Below are 16,365 nucleotides of genomic sequence, written 5' to 3' on the forward strand. Positions count from 1 at the left end.
CGACCCGTGTCCCGGGTGGGGGGCGGTGGGAGAGGCCGGTGCGGGGGGCACGGCAGAGGCGGCCCTGCGTGCCGCACGCCGCGTCCGGGGCGCGCCCGCCGCTATCCAGTTTCCCGGGCTCGTCAGCAGGCGCGGTGTGCGGCGCGGCGCGGGCTCACAAAGAGCTGCGGTGGCGGCGGCGGCGGCCTCGCGGACCCAGCCGGCGGGGGCGGCAGAACAGCCGCGCAGCCCCGCGCCCGGGCCAGGTAAGCGGGGACCCCGGCCGTAGCCTGGGGCGCGGGCGGGTGGGCGTTGTGGGGGCCGAGGTGAGGGGAGCAGTAGCCGCGGCCCCAGCGCTGCCCTCCGGACCTGGCGGGGCTGCGGAGCGGGCAGGCAGGCTCCCTGGGGGATAGGGGCGCGGACCCGCGCCTCCTGGACCCGCGGGGCCGAGCCGGCGTCTCGCGCATCCCGGGGGACTCCGCGGCAAGGGGCGACCCTGCGCGGACGAGGGGCGCTGGCCGCCGGCGGCTGTTCGCTCGGGTTCCGCGCGGCTGGGATCCCTGGTGCCAGCGGCGGCCCGGCTGGGCGCTTGCACCAAGTCCCCTTTCCGGGCAGCAACTCCCGAGTTTGGGGGTTCGCTTCGGGGTTCCCTGGCTCCCGGGAAGCCGAGCCCTGCTCTTTTCCCCCTCCCCTTTTTTCCTTTCTAATGAGGCCCAGCGGGAGAAACTCCTCAATTAAAAATTCTGCACACCTGGTCCTCCGGGCCTCCGGCGCGGGCCTGTGGCGCGGCGGGGTCCTGCCGTTTGGCCTGGCTTCTTCCCGCTGCTGCCAGGAGATTGGAGCACGAACGGTCCCCGCCAGCATCGAGCCCCCCGACTCCGAGCTGGGCTTCGCGCCGAGCGGCGGGCCTGTGTGCCAAGGTCCGGGCTCTCAGGGGTTCCGGGGAATTCCCGCGGGTGACCGCCCTTCCCGAGTTTCACTGAGAGTGGAGGCCGAGATGGACCTGCTAGTCTGAACTTAGTATTTACTTGCAGGAGGAAGACTTCATTTTTTCACATCTGCTCAGATCTGGCCTTTGGGGGCCAGATTCAAATCTGTGGTTGAGCCGCCTCCCCCATGGCCTTGCTGATGGCGAGGCACCCCATGTTGGGGCATCTCCTTCCAGGGCTGGGGCCTGTGGACTGGCCTCTGCAGCCAACCCCCTCCCCCGCCATATCCCCCCCTGGGATTTCTTTTCTCTTTCCCTTGGAGAAAGGACAGTTGTTTTAGAAATAATGACCTGAAGGCTTTGAGAATGCATGGGAAACAACTTTTCCCAAGGCACACTTGGAGGTGCCCTGCAGGTGCCCGGAGCTGGTGGGTGGCCCAGGCATTGTTCAGCTTTCTGCTCTAGTGGTCCCCACCTCCCCGCCCCATGAGGTGAGGTGAGGCAGGTGGGGGTACGGTGGGGCGCTTCTCCTCCTCTCCTGGGCAGTCCACCAGGAAGGGGCAAGGCCTGGTTTCCTGCTCAGGAGCTGCCGGGACACGCTGCCCGGACACGCTGCCCTGTGTCCTCAGTTCCTGGGTGGCTGGAGAGGGTCCCCTGGGTGGTGAGTGACCCAGCGGTGTCCAGGGCGTTAGGGAACGAGTCACAGCTGGCGGGGGTCTGGGCAATGGCGCTGACACTAGTGATGGGGCACCCCGAGAGTCTTCTGTGGGAGCCCATCTCTCCAGACCTCTCTGGTCATTCGTTCGGGAGCGCTGTCGTGCCTTTCCATCTCCAGGGTCCCAGGCCTCTGTGCAGGGGGACAAGTGCGGGCTGAACCAGATGATGGGGCAGCGGGGTGGGGGGGATGCCTGTGTGAGCCTGAGAGGCCAGGTGGGCTCTGGCAGGAGGGCTAGGTAGGTGACAGCCCCCTTCTTACTGTCTTCCCACCTCCGCTCGCTTCCTCCGACACCCCAGGCCCAACATGTGGCCCATCCTCTTGTCTGCAGAACGGTCCCTTTGAGTACTTCTGACCCTTAAAAACACACATGTATTCATTTCACAGGAATAATTGGTGGGGTTGGGTTGTAAAATGAAGCCACAGAAATAATCCAGTTTGCCGACCGAGCGAAGAAGTGCTAGATAAAAATAAAAGATAATTGTAAAAGACACCAGTCACACCCCGGGGAGCTGACAGTGCTCTGAGACACCTTGATTTTTCCTAGACACAGCTGAGGAGCTCAGAGGGCACACACCCCTCGGGGAGGCTGCTGTCCTGCTGGGCTTAGTTGGAGTGGGGTGACTGTAAGGCTAGTCTGGGGGGCCTGGCGGGCAGAGCCTGGATGCACAGCCCCCCGCCCCAGGCCTCAGGTCCTCCCCAGCTCCCGCCCCTGTCTTTGGTTTCTATGCATGACCTGATGACCACAGGTGAGGGTCCCTGGTGGCCCCAGGGTCTGAAGACCTGGAGGAAGCTTTATTGTCAGGGCGCGTCCAGAGGGCAGGTGGGCACAGGGGCCTGCACACATCGCCAGCCAGCCTCAGGGGACTTCCAGAACAAGTGGCAGATACCTGTGTGCTTTGCCTTACATCCCGGCCTTAGAGAAGCAGAGAGACTGGGAGACACGGCCTTGACCTTGCTGGGTGGCCATGACCAATGGGGACATGTGGGGACTGGTGGGAAGTGGTATAGGCACTGTCATGCGGCTCCATCCCGACGTGGGTCACGTTTGAGATGACTGCTCACCAGAAGGTGGCCCCAGTGCCCGGCTGGCGGTGGCTGGGCCCTGTGCCCGCAGTGGGGAGGATTTCTGGCCCCCTCCCCCTCCCTGAGGCCCCCGCCCACCACCTGGGTTGGGTCCAGCTGGTATCTCAGAGCAGCCTGCTGGCACAGGCTGAGTCAGCTGTCGTGGGTGCAGTCTTCTCTCTCCTGTCCTGTAGCCAGCCCTCCAGTGGGCCCCTGCCCTCTCTCAGATAGGCACACGGGAGCTGGGGGAGGACAGGGACCTCAAGGTCACACAGCTTGTGGGGCTTGGGAACCCTCCACATTGGTGGGATGCTGTTGCTGTGTGAATTAGGATTTCTGCACCGGCCGTGGGGTTTCCCAGGTGGCACTGCGGGGCTGCGCCGTGGCAGGTGGGACCCAGGCCAGGCCTGCTGTCCCTTGCTCAAGCCTTCAGTGCCTGTTCCACACCGACATTCCTGAGCCTGATATTTCCCAGGTCCCTCCCTTTGTCCCCAGCCGTGGCCCATGAGCCATCCAGGCCCCAGGCAGGCCGGCTCGCTGCTCAGGCTTGCTCTGCGTTGCCCTACCTCATCCCTACCTGCCAGTGTGGCCCCGGGGCCTCCGTGCCCATCCTTGATGACCCCAGCTGAATGTGGGCTCTTTCCCTCTTCTCCCCTGGCCCTCACACCGGCCAAGCTCACACCAACCTCAGGGCCTCTGCACCTGCTGCTTCCACCCCCTGTTACGTGCCTGGGCCAGATGTCCCCCTGGCTTTCTCCCTCACCCACTTCCGCTCTCTGCTCACAGGCCAGCTTCTGGACCAGCCGCTGGGAATTAGCGTCCCTTCTCCCTTTCTCGTGCACCCTGATTTCTGTTTCTTCGTAGTACTTAGTGTGCAATTTGTTATATAGACTCAATCCTTGTTTATTGTCTGTCTCTTCCCACGCCAACGTAAGGACGTTGTCCACCCCTGTATCCCTGGCAGCTGGAACGGTGCCTGGCCCCTTGTACGCCCTCCATGGCACAAGCCAGGTGCATGAATGAAGGAAGCCCCAGGAATGTGGTTCTTCCTTCCAGCGCTAGCGTGGCTTCCTGCTCCTCCTCCCCCCGATCCCCAATGCTGGAACTGGGTTGTATTCACATTTGGAATCCCTTCTAGCACCAGCTCTCGGTGGGCAGGCAGGAAGGAGTCGGGGACTTGTCCAGCTGAGGTCATTTGTTGCGTGAGCCAGAAGACAACCTGGTTGGGGAGGTGGTCCAACCTGAAGAGTGGGCATGCTGATTCTTCACAGAAATTCCCTTTTTAGATCCTGCAGTCCGGCTGTCCCCGCCGTCAGCATCAGCTCCGCGATGTCCCTGCAGTTACCTGGGACACCGATGCGCTGGGCATGAGGCACCCTCTTGCCCAGGTTCCCTTCCTCCTCCATCTGGATGTTTCTAAACTGGTCTTGTACCTTCTGTCACACCCAGCGCCTCAAGGCTCCCAGCCGCTCTGCCTGTCCCTGGTTGCCAGCCTTCCCTTCCTGGAGCCTCCCCCGCCTGACTCTCCCTGCCTGAGCGCCGGCCTTGCTGGGGAGGGTGCAGCGGTTCCATGAGGGGAAAGGCGCTGCCACTCAGGCACAGAGGGTGCATTGGGAGTAACGAGAGCTGCCACGCACCCTGGGGCCCTGGGCAAGTCGCCGGCTGTGGAGACCCCTCCTCAGCATCTGCCAGCGTACGTTGTCCCTCCTGCCACTGTCACTTAGGGGCACAAACCAAATGCAGCATCGAATTGACGCAGGATAATAGTTCTGATGGCCGGGTGGGGTGTCCTTTGCGGGGTGCCCGTGTGGCCTCAGACCTGTTGTGGCCTCTCCCGTCTCACTGGGAGTTGGATGAGGGGGCAGGTTTGCTCGTTTTGACCGCCACCTGGCATGGGAACGTGGTGTTGGCACTGTGTAAGCTCAGCGTGCCGACCTAACTTTGGGCACTGTTTTGGGTCAGAAGGGTCGAAATGAAGACGGACAAGCATGCGGTCAGGATCCCTGCACCTGTGGACCGCAACTGTATTTGCGTCTTGTGGTTTTCTGAAAATTGAAGCGCCCCCACCATTCAAAGGAGGCTTCAGATGGAGGAACCAGCCAGAATCAACCACATGCTTGCGGGTGGAGGTCTGTTCCTCCGTGTTCTCCCGCCAAGCCCGAGAGGTGGTGAGGATGCCAGGGACCAGGCAGCTGTCACTGGTCCCCAGTCGCAGAGCATGCTGGTACTTCAGGGAAGCACGGGGGTTTCGGTCCACACTGGGCAGAGTCCGAGGCCCACACTCTCTGATGTTCTCCTCGACCCCAGCCTTGCACTGGGGCCCAGTTTGCATCATATTCGCTTATAAACTGGAGGCCGGTGGGGGGGATGGGTTGCGGGACAGAGACTTGTGACCCCTTGCATGACTCGTACAGGAGTTCATTTTCAGCATGTGCCTGAGAGCTGGTGACCAGTGGCTGTCAGCACCGGGCGGTGGTTGAAGAGTAATGGACATGTCCGAGATGATCAGGGGACCCTTTGTGGAGGCTTGCAAGCTGACACAGCCAGTGGGTCTCTGAGGTGTTCTCCTTGTCCACTGGAGCTGACGTTGATCCTTCGCGCTTTCTGTCCCAGAATCAACTGCGCAAAGAGACACGAGGCTCAGAAGTGCTCCGGGACTTGTTGTGGACAAACTTAGTAAATAGCCAGTGACTGGGTCAATATTGACCTTTAGGGCTTTCAGTGCGGACATGAGCTTCCGTCTACCGTATGTGTTCCAGCTCTACGTACAGATTTCTCTGACCTGTGTTGCGCGTTGCTAATTTAATTTAGAAAGTAACAAGTGGTTTTCCCCAGGTGGTCTGCCTCTCAGTCGCCTTGGAAAAACCCATAGTTTCAAGCACTGGAGGCCTCTCATCGAGTGAGGAACACATGTGTTGAGGAATGGTGGATCTCTTGGTCACCCTGGCAGCAACTGTGTGCCTTGTGCAAAGAAAACGCAGCTTACGTTTCTCCGTCTTTCAGTGGAATAAGCGAGCCATGCACTCTAACATCTGTCCCTATTATCCAGGGCGGGTGACAGCTGTCCCGGGTCAGGTGGAGAGGTGTGGGGCCCGTTTAGGGATCAAATGTGGGTTTCTTCCTAACTTGCCAGGCCTCAGACACTGGCCACTACTTTGGGCTCTCTAGCTGGTCCTGGCTGGTGACAGCCACAGCCAGTGGCTGACTGCTGGCTGATGAGTCTTGACCACCAGTCCTGTGCCTGAGGCGGGGGCGTGGTGGCCATCCCTACCAGGACCGCAGGAGCTGCGGTGCCTTTCTTTGGGTGCAAGGACGGTGAGGATTCTGCCTGTGGCTTTTCTTTGTGCGCGTTGGGCGTGGAGGGAGCGTGCCCAGGTCACACAGTCTGTGCCTGCCATCTCCTCGTTCTTGGGGGCTGACTTGGTGCTGTTCCCTGGGTGGGGAGCTCTGAGAGCAGACGCTCCCCTTACCCCCGGACCAGGAACCCCTGGTTGTGCCTCTCCTTCAGGCTTGAACTGATTTTGGGTTTTCCATTCATTGAGTTTCATTACGAATGGTTTTCTGCATGCTCACGTCCAGTCTGTGCTGGGTCGGCAGTGACGGCAGGGGCGGCTGCTGTGGTGTGACACCCAGAGGGAGAGGCACCAGCGACAGGAGCCACCTTGGGGCCCTTCGTGCAGCAGCACTCTCCCGCTCCTTGCTGCGGGAGCCCCTGCTCTGACTGACTGCGTGCTGTCCCTTCTGCCCAGTGTGCAGGGCTGCTCATCTAATGGTGGGAACGTTGCCGTCTGGGCCCCTGAGTGACAGCCCCGTGCCCCACCCTTGTCACTCCCCAAGCAGGTTTTTGCTATTGGGGCCTCTGCAGTGCCAGCACTGGGCCGATGCCCTTTACTTCAGTCCCTCTGGGTCCCTTTGCTTCGCTGGGAGCGCATCTACCCACCCACTCACCCACCCATCCATCCTTCCATCCACCCACCCACCCATTCATCCACCCATCCATCCACCCACCCATATACCCACCTACCCACCCTTGCATGTATCCATCCATCCATACATACACATACACCCATCCATCCACCCACCCACCCATCCATCCATCCATCCACCCATCCATCCACCCATCCATCCACCCACCCAGCTATGCAGGCACCCATCCACCCACCCACCCATCCATCCATCCATCTGTCCGTCCACCCTGCAGGTCTCTTCTGACCCATTTGGAGCTGGGCAAGGTCAGGAGAGAGGGAGCAGAGAGGGGCTGCCAGAGAACGTGGGATGGCATCAGAGCCTCATTCCGGCTCAGGGTCCACCGCTCCCTCAGCAAGAAGGTCTGAGGGTCCCAGCACGGGTGGGGCTGGGTCAGGGACCCTGTTCTGGAAGAGTGGGTGTGGTGCCCTGCGGGCAGAAGGGCCGCCTGGAGCAAGTGGGGCACACAGGTGGAGGGCCGAGGGTTTGGCAGCAGGATTACATGGCTTGTGTAGGTCAGAGCTGGAGATGGGGTGACCATTAGGGCCCAGCCCCTGGGGGAGCCATTGCTCTGGCTGAGAGCCGAGCAGGCAGGTGACGAAGGCGCACAGTGCCCAGCAACCTCCAGGGGCATATTTTCCACAAAGAAGCTCCTGAGCCAGTTGGAACGTGAGAGAGGAACACGAGGAGGAGGGCAGGCAGGATGTGCTGGGGTCACCAGGTGACTTCAAGGAGATAGATACACAAGGAGGGACAGAGCAAAGGACCAAGTGAGTGAGCCACCTGTAGGGGGTGCCTGGAGGGCTTTGGTGGGGATGCGTTCAGTTCATGGAGGGGGACAGGCAGGCAGGAGGGTGCAGCGACCCTGAGAGGCCATGTGGCTCTGGGCCCCTGGGGAGGAGGAGGCAGCTGCCAGCCACGGGGTCACAGCCTCTCTAGCACGGACGTTTAATTTTACCCTGTAGAGATTTACAGGCTTTTTGATTAAATTGCCACAGTTCTCTTACAAGAACGACAAAATCCATGACAAACCATAAATCACATTATTAATTTGCTCACGTGGTGTTAACCTCTGCGGCTCTGCTGACTTCCTCTGTGGGAGGACGGCGGCTGCGGAGCAGGGGAGCCTGGTTTCTGGTTGTCGGTGGACAGGGAGGCTAGAGGGACAAGTGTCAAGGTGCCCAGTGCTGCCTGCCAGGTGGCTGTCCTTGACCTTTCTGGGTGGGCTGGCCCTCATTACAAGGGTCATTCCTGGTGGCATTCTAGGCCTTGACTCCTTGCTGGCTGTGCAGAGGGCAGAGGTCACGGGGAAGGGGGGTGGGGTGGCCAGCGGCTCCTGGCGTGGGTTGTGTTAGGGACCTGGCAAGGATGGCTGTGGTTTTTGGAGAGTCAGGCGGGCCTGCCTGGGACACAGCCTGCCCCGGAAGTGCCCCCTGCTTGGAGCCCCCTGTGGCCCATGGTCCCAGGTTTGCTGCGGTGTTTGGAGAGGAAACCAACAACTTGAGGGGGAGCCGGTGGGGAGTTTCCCAGACTTCTCCATGACACGCAGGCCAGAGTGGGGCTGACCAGTCAGTGTGAAAACAGCTCTTTCCGGGGGAGGGGACATCCTTTTCCTGATTGTCTACCTCCCATGCTGGGGGCACTGGGGCGCTGGCCTGGTGGCCAGGGCATCCGAACCTGGGCTTATTCGCGGTTCCTTATTTTCACAATGTCATTTCCTGGTGATTTGGCACATGGGTTGACGCCGCACCCTCTGTTCCTCAACTGCCAGTTCCGCTTGGATGCAGTTGAGTCAGGTGGCCGCTGGTGGCCACCTGGGATGCTCTGCCCTCCCAAAGCTGTCGGCTGCCCCGAGAATCCCAGGAGAAGCTGCTGAATTCTGCGGCCCTCAGAGGACCTTTGTCCTCCTTTCGTAGAAGCAGTAAATTCATGGGTCCTCTCTGTTGAGCTGCATGGGAGAATTTTTAAAATTCCTCTGGTTGAAGAACCTAAAATGGATCAGTCAATTCTCTTAAATTGGACTTTTAAGCAAGTTCTTGGGGGAAAAAATGGACTGTCTTCTGTGTGTGGAAGCAGATTCCGTGGGAACCTTCTGGCAGTGAATTTCAAAGGGCTTGTTGGTTTAGTGTCATTGTCAAATTCTGAGTCTTAAAAACTCTAAATGGGCCCTGGCTGGAATGGCTCAGTGGATTGAGTGCCAGCCTGCAAACCAAAGGGTCACCGGTTCAATTCCCAGTCAGGCACATGCCTGGGTTTCAGGCCAGGTCCCCAGTAGGGGGTGCTTGAGAGGCAACCACACATTGATGTTTCTCTCCCTCTCTTTCACCCTCCCCCCTCCCTAAAATAAATAAGTAAAACCTTTTTAAAAAATCGCAAATTGGGGGGGTGGCAGATAGGAGGCCCACCTTTCTCTGCACAGGACCTTCCTCTCCAGGCCTGCAAACAAGGTAACCATCCTTCTTCACCTGAAGACTCTGAAAGATGTCAGAAGAATGGAATGAAACACAAGTGACTTTGAATGGTTTTTGGGGGGTACGTGCTGTCTCCTGGGATGTAGAGTTTCCAGGTATTGTTTCATTATCCAACAGCAAAAGAGCTAATCATTAGAATAATAGTTGTGCAATCTATTTTAAAAATACAGCTGACCTTTAATAACTCAGGGCTTAGGGGCGCCGACCCCCTGAGCAGTTGAAAATCTCCTCATAACTTTCAGTCCCCAAGAACTTACCTCCTAATAGCGCTCGTAGCCTACTGCTGACTGACTGCAAGTCTTACCGATAACATAGGCAGTCAATGAATACGTATTATACGCATTAGATACTGTAATCTTAACAGTAAAGTCAGATAAAGGAAAGAAAACGCTACTAGAAATCATAAGAAAAGAAATTACATTTACAGTACGTATTGAAAAAAGTCTGCGTTTAAGTCAACCCTCGCCCTCCAAACCCGTGTGTTTGAGGGTCCGCTATATTGCCTCCCGGTGTGTTTCTGGTAGCGGAGTTCGGGCTGAGAAGGACCCCAGCCTCGCTGACAGGCAGGCGTCTGACGTGCTTGAGATCTCGGACTCCTTGGGTATTGGTTTTACATGAAACTTTTTTTTATTTAAAAAAAAATTCTGGTTATAAAGCAGTCATTGTAAAGAGTCCAATTTCACAGAAATACATAATGTAGAAATGAAAGCTCCCCCCACCACCATTCAACCCTTGCAAAGACAACCATTGTTAGAAGTTTGGTTCCTCCCATTTCTCTTTTTTTTTTTTAAGAGATTTTATTTATTTTTAGAGAGAGGAGGAGGGAGAGAGAGGGGAAAGGAGGGAAAGAGAGTAGGAGAGGAATATCGATGTGAGAGAGATACATCGATCGGTTGCCTCTCGCATGCCCCCAGCTGGTGATTGGGCCCGCAACCCAGGCATGTGCCCTGACTGGGAATCGAACCGGCGACCCTTTGGTTTGCAAGCCGGTACTCAATCCACTGAGCCACACCAGCCAGGGCCAAATATGTGGAATTTTTGATGCTGTCCAATCTATCAGGCTCTTCTTTGATAGCCCCTGAATTTTGTCTCTTACTCAGAAAAAAAAACTTCCCTACCCTAAGTGTATATAAACACCCTCCTGTATAAAATGTTATTTCTCCTAAATATTGATAGTTCAGATTTTTTACATCTTTTATTCATCTAGAATTTATTTTTGGATAGGGCTTGAACTGGAGATGTAAATTTTTTCATGTGAACATTCAGTTTTCCAACATATTTATTAATAACCCATCTTCATCTCTGTTTTGAGATGCTGTGTTGGTTATAGATTAAGCTGTTTGGTGTTCTGGGTTATTTCCACCATGTTTCTGGACTCTCAATTCTAATTTACTGGTACATTCCAGTGCAAACATCTGTTTAAATCACTCTGGCTTTTTGTGCTACTTTGTTCTCTTGTGGGGTTGTCACCTCCTCGCTGTTCTCCTTTTTCATTTTTTTCTAACCTTTCTCGTATATTTCTTGGACTAGATGAACTTTAGACTAAGCTAAGTTCATCCCGAAATCTGACTGGGATTTTGATTGGGATAGTTCTCAAGGTTTCTTTGGCGGAGAGGAGACATTTCTGGGTTTTCTCCTTATCTGGATGTTGTGATTTATTCAGAAGGCCTTTGCTTCCTTCAGCCGTGTTTGATGGCTTCGCTCACGTCCGCTCGGTACGTGTCCTGTTAGATTTAGCGCTGGGTATGTCATAGCTCTGGTGGCTCTTGTCGTGGGGTTGTCCCGCCTCCGCCTCCCTTCCTAGCTGATGATGGCTGGCACAGAGAGCTGTTGACTTCTCAGTTCTAGCCCGTCTGCCCACATGCTGACGACTCTCAGTTGGTTTAAATGGCTTGCTAGTCCTTTCTTTTGGATTTTCTAATTGGGGGCTCATGTGCCAATGCATTGTACCCTGCCTAAACTGGCGGGGACCCAAGAAACAGTGGTGGCTGTGTAGGTGTGCGGGCAGGGGGTGGGGGCGGAGAGAGAGAGGGTGAGGTGGGGCGCATAGGGTGCAGCCCTGATTCTCACTGAGCTCCCCTCTTCAGGTCTTTTGAGTCCAACAGGTAACTCAGGAGCTGAGTGGCCCAGTGAGGTGGCCTCCAGCAGGAGGGCGTGGGTCTTGGCCAAATTCCCACCAGGACCCCTTGGCCCAGGGCAGGCCCTGGAACCTGTGAGCTTTAGGAGGTGAGTCGGGGGGTGGCGGGGAGGGGATCCCCCCGTATTGGAGCCATCAGAGCTGTGGTTTCCTCTCTTTCATGCTCTCTCCTTGGCGGGTCACACCCTGCAGGCCAGCGGTAGGGAGGTGCTTTCTGAGATTCCTAAGTTATTGCATGTCACTGAGTTTTTGCAGCATTTCCTACCATTTCCTTATAGGATCTTTGCAGAGGCGCCCAACCTGCAGGCTGCATGCAGCCCAGAATGGCTGTGAATGGGGCCCAACACAAAATCGTAAAGTTACTTAAAACATGAGGGGTTTTTTGGTGTGATTACATGTCACAGTGTATGTAATGTGTGGCCCAAGACAACTCTTCTTCCAGTGTGTCCCAGAGACGCCGAAAGGTTGGACACCCCTGGGAGGGCATGGTAGCTCTCAGTACCTGCTAATGACGTGTTTGGGACTGTGGATGTTATTTTTCTCCTTTTGTGCAGTAAACCTGCCACCTGGCGCCTTGAGGATGGCCACCCCGTGCTTGGCGCTTTGGGGGCCGGCAGGTGCGGGGGCGGATTTAGCCTGTGATGGGGCTGGAGCTGTGGGGTGACGGAACCTCGTGCTGCCCCCTGGTGGCAGGCCGGGGCAGGGGTCTGACTCTCCCAATGAGATCCAAGCCCAGCAGGTATGCTTCTGACCAGGAGGCGCGGAGCCCGGGATTTTGATTTGCACCCTCATCCCACCTGCCGGGACTCCGTCCCAGGTGAGGCCCCTAGACGCCCACTTCTGGCCTGGCTCAGGCTTGCTTCCTGCGCTCACAGGAAGTGACTGCTGGACGCGACGCCAGGAGATGGTGAGTGCCAGGGCCCTGGGGGTGTGGCGTCTGACCCCGGGCTGGGGGGGGTCCCCATTTCTTGAGAAGGGTGTGTTTGCTGGTCACTAGGCGTGACTTACGTTTCGTTGGGGTCCGTCCTTCCAGTTGGGACGGCCCCTGGAGTGCGAATTCTGGGTGATGGGAAGGGGTGCAGACGGCTTTTTGCCATGGTGGCTTTGTCAGGTCCCCCTGAACCCGGGGGGTGGCGCCCTCAACCCCCAGTACCCCAGTGGGCGCGACATACCTGAGGACTTGCTGACGGCATTCTGTCCTGCCGCGGGGTTCGAATCCGTCAGGTACGGTCTGGGCTTCCTGGTGCAGGTCGGGTCTAGTTCCTGCGCTAGAACTAGAACTGGGTTTTCTGTTGGACGTTCACCTTGAAACCCATCTTACACTCGGCCGCAGACCGCGGGCAACGTTGAGAATGGGCTGCCGTTTACAGAGCTCCTAACCTGGTGGGTTTTGTTTCGAATGCGTGGACTGTGAGGGCGTTTCACGTCCTTCACGTGACTGTGTGCAGTGGCCCGTTTTTCTGGCATTTAATGGAAAATCTGTGGCGGAAGCCTGCTCCTCCCTCCCCACCGTGGCCTCGGCGGACTTACCTCCCAGACCACCTGCGTGCACCGCAGGTCGGGGCAGCCACGCCCACTCAGGGCGCCAGTGGCTTCAATGCACCTGCGTCTGTCCACACGTGTTTTGTATTTGGGGCAGAGTGGTTCAGCTGTCAGCCTTCGGCAGGAGCAACGGCCAAAGATGCTGGGAAAATAGGAGGCAGGTGTGAGCCCAGGCCGGCTGGGATGGACACTCAGGTCCCCCAGAGCTGGCACGAGGGCATTTCTCGCCCATGGAGAATGCAGGTGGAGAGGTTTTCAGTCCAGGGAGCTTGGACTGTGCAGAAAACCTCCACAGAATACCCCTGGGTTAGTTGTTCGGGTGAGAGAGTCCCCACTGTCTTTCTTTAAAAATAGACTATTTTTAGAGCAGGTTTTGGTTCACAGCCAAATTGAGAGGCGGGTACAGAGAGTTCCCATACATCCCGGTCCCCAGCACATGCGCAGCCTCCCCCGTTAACTACAGCCCCCTGGGGGACAATTGTTCCAGCGGATGCACCGCATTGGCACACCACGGTCACCCCAGGTCCACCCCATTTGCGTTTGCTCTTGGGGTTGCACGTTCCATGGGTTTGAGCAAATGTACGCTGACATGCATCCCCCCATCCCAGTACCGGAGAGTCAGTTGTACCGAGTAGTTTCACCCCCAACCACCCTCTGGGCCCACCTGTTTGCCCCTATCCCCGCTCCTGGCCGCCACTGATGTGTGCATGTCTCCATAGCTTTGCCTTGTGCAGAACATCATATAGTTGGAATTAAACAGGTTGTAGCCTTTTCAGATTGGCTTCTTTTCACTTTATATTGGGGTGGCCAGAAAGTCTGTATGGTTTTTCCTTAAAAGACACATTTTTCATTTTCCCCAATAACTTTATTGATTTGGATATTTTGAGTATGTCGGCTGTCTCCTGCTATTGGCTGCTAGTGGATAGAGGCCAGGGGTGCTGCTAAATGTCCTCCAATGCATGAGACAGCCCCATGGTGAAGAATTATTTGGCCAAAATATCAACAGTACCAAGAAATTTCGCAAGTCACTTTTGACACATTCCATCAATCACAGCACCTTCTCCACACACTGCACAAACCTTTTCTTGCATTTCAGTTGCTTTTTTACCTTTCTTGAAATAAAGCCAGAAATAATACTCCAGAAATGTGCGTATCTTCTTCCACCTTCAATGTTAAAACAGTAACTTGATTTTTAAACACACAATGATGTGACAGCTGTCCCAACACAATCTGACATAATTGTCCGGAGTGAAGTTAAAGACCACTAAACACTACTAGAGCCGTTGTACAGAGAAAACTGAACGAAGTTTTTGGCTGGCCGAGGGCTATACATTCTGTGACTTTATGGAGCTTGATAGTTCATTTACTGTTGTTGTCGAATAAGATTCCATTGTCTGGATGGACCACAGTCTGTGTATCCATCGCCCACCTGGGGGCATCCTGGTTGCTTCCAGGTTTGGTGATATGAATGAAGTGCTAATAAGCACCTGCGTGCAGGTGTCGGTGTGGACATACATTTTCGGCTCCCTTGGGTGAATACCAACGAGCATGGGCCCTACGATAAGAATGTTTGGTTTGGGCAGAAGCTTGAACCTGCCCTCCTCGCCGCTGTGCCGATTTGTTGCGCTCCTGTGGCGCTGTGTTCTCATCAGCCTCTGGGGTGGTCGGGGCCCAGGTTTTGGCCATTCCCACTGGTGGGGACCGCACTGTTTTTGTTTGTGTTTCTCCAAGGCTGGAACACCTTTCATACTTACTTACCGTCTGCATGTCTTCTCTGGTGAGGTGTCTGTCTGCGTCTTCGGCCCATGTTACAATCAAGTTGCCTGCTTTCTCATTGTCCAATGTTAAGTGTTCTCGGTATATTTTGGGTAATGGGTCCTTATCAGACATGTCTCCTGTAAATAGTTTCCCTCAGTCATTTTATTCTTTGACCGTGTCTTTTATAAAGCAAACACTTTTCATTTTCAAGAAGTCAAGCTTATTCTTTCTTTTATGGATTGTGCCTTTGGTATTGTATCTAAAAAAGTCCTTGCCTGCCCTGGCTAAGTGGGCCAGTGGGTTGGACTGCCGTCCCGTACACCAAAAGAGTCGCGGGTTCAATCCCTGGTCCAGGCACATACCTAGGTTGTGGGTTCGATCCCTAGTCAGGGCACATGGGTGGCAACTGATTGATGTTTCTCTCTCTTTCTCTCTCTCTCTCTTTCTGTCTCTCTCTCTCTCTCTCTCTCTGTCTCTCTCTCTCTCCCCCCCTCCCCTCCCTTCTTTTCTCCCCTTCCCCTCTATCCCCCCTTCCTCTCTCTCTCTCAAAAAAAAAAAAAATCAGAACATATCCTCGGGTGAGGATTAAAAAAAAAAACTCCTTGCCAAACATATGGTCACCTAGATTTTCTCCTTCACTATTTTCTAGGAGTTTTATAGCGTTGTGTCTGACATTTAGGTCTGATCCATTTTGAGTTAAGTTTCTGTGACGTCCGTGTCTAGATTCACTCTTCTGCTCGCGGAGGTTCAGTTGTTCCAGCACCATTTGTCGAGAAGACGATCTTTCCTCCTTTGTATTTGCCTTTGCTTTGTTGTGAAGAGCAGTTGAGCGCTGGCCAGGTGGCTCAGTTGGTTGGAGTGTTGTCCTGTGCACCAAAGGGTTGCGGGGGTTCAATTCCTGATCAGGGCACATGCCTAGGTTGCAGATTTGATCCCTGGTCAGGGTGCGTAGGGGAGGCCACCAATTGATGTTTTTCTCTCATATCGATGTTTCTCTGTCTCTCTTTCTGTCTCTGTCTCCCTCCCTCTCTCTCTAAAACCAATAAAAACATATACTGGTAATCAGGCAAGGATTTTGAAAAAAAGATCAGTTGCCTATTACTAGCTGAGTCTATGCCTTGACTTTCTATTCTGTTTCATCGATCAATCTGTCCCTTCTTTTACTGATGCTGTGCTTCTTGACTAGTCCTAGGGCTTTATTGTGAATCTTACAGTCAGATAGGGTCGGTTCTCCAAACTCGTTCCTCTATTTCCAGTGCTCCACATTCTTCTGTCCAGTTGCTGCAATGGTCTACGTTCTTAGATGTCAAAACCGTGGCTGGTTCCAGCCCTGGCTGGTGTGGCTCAGTGGGTTGAGTACCTGCCCACAAACCAAGGACCGCCGGTTCGATTCCCAGTCAGGGCAACTGCCTGGGCTGTGGATCAGATTCCCAGTTGGGGGCACGTGAAATGCAACCACACATTGATGTTTCTCGCCCTCTCTTTCTCCCTCTCTTCCCCTCTCTCTAAAAATAAAAACAAAAAAACACAGCTGGTTCCAAAAACGTCATCCTTGGAAATCCTGTGTAGCAATGAAGCAATTTTTCTCTTTTCTTAGGTAGCTGCATCCATTTGAAAGTTTATATCAATTCTAATAGTGTATCTGCCTAAGATATTTTGTATTCGATTAAATGGGCTTGATATATGACATTATTTAAAAATTCAAATATTTAGAGTTTCAAGGATCTTAGGTCTTGATTTTGGGGGAATGTCCCACTTCCCTAAATGTGATTCTTTTTCCCGAAGGGAAGGTCACTAAATGAAT

The 16,365-nt window shown here is 55.0% G+C and overlaps 1 protein-coding gene across 12 annotated transcripts in view; it reads left to right on the plus strand.

Annotated features, from left to right (window-relative positions):
• Positions 1 to 16,365, plus strand: part of APBA2 (amyloid beta precursor protein binding family A member 2) — a 79,231-nt gene that overhangs the window by 10,800 nt on the left and 52,066 nt on the right. For 4 of the 12 annotated variants that reach the window (XM_053912780.2, XM_053912776.2, XM_053912784.2 and 1 more), the window contains exon 2: positions 130 to 245. The exons of 6 other annotated variants lie outside the window; for them this stretch is intronic. The gene's annotated coding sequence lies outside the window, so the exon portion shown is untranslated. Of the gene's footprint in view, positions 1 to 126; positions 246 to 11,331; positions 11,351 to 16,365 lie in introns of those variants that run through there. 2 more of the 12 variants (XM_053912777.2, XM_053912783.2) reach the window with 2 other exon arrangements.

Source organism: Desmodus rotundus, chromosome 10 (assembly GCF_022682495.2).
Source record: "Desmodus rotundus isolate HL8 chromosome 10, HLdesRot8A.1, whole genome shotgun sequence".
Lineage (NCBI taxonomy): Eukaryota > Metazoa > Chordata > Mammalia > Chiroptera > Phyllostomidae > Desmodus > Desmodus rotundus.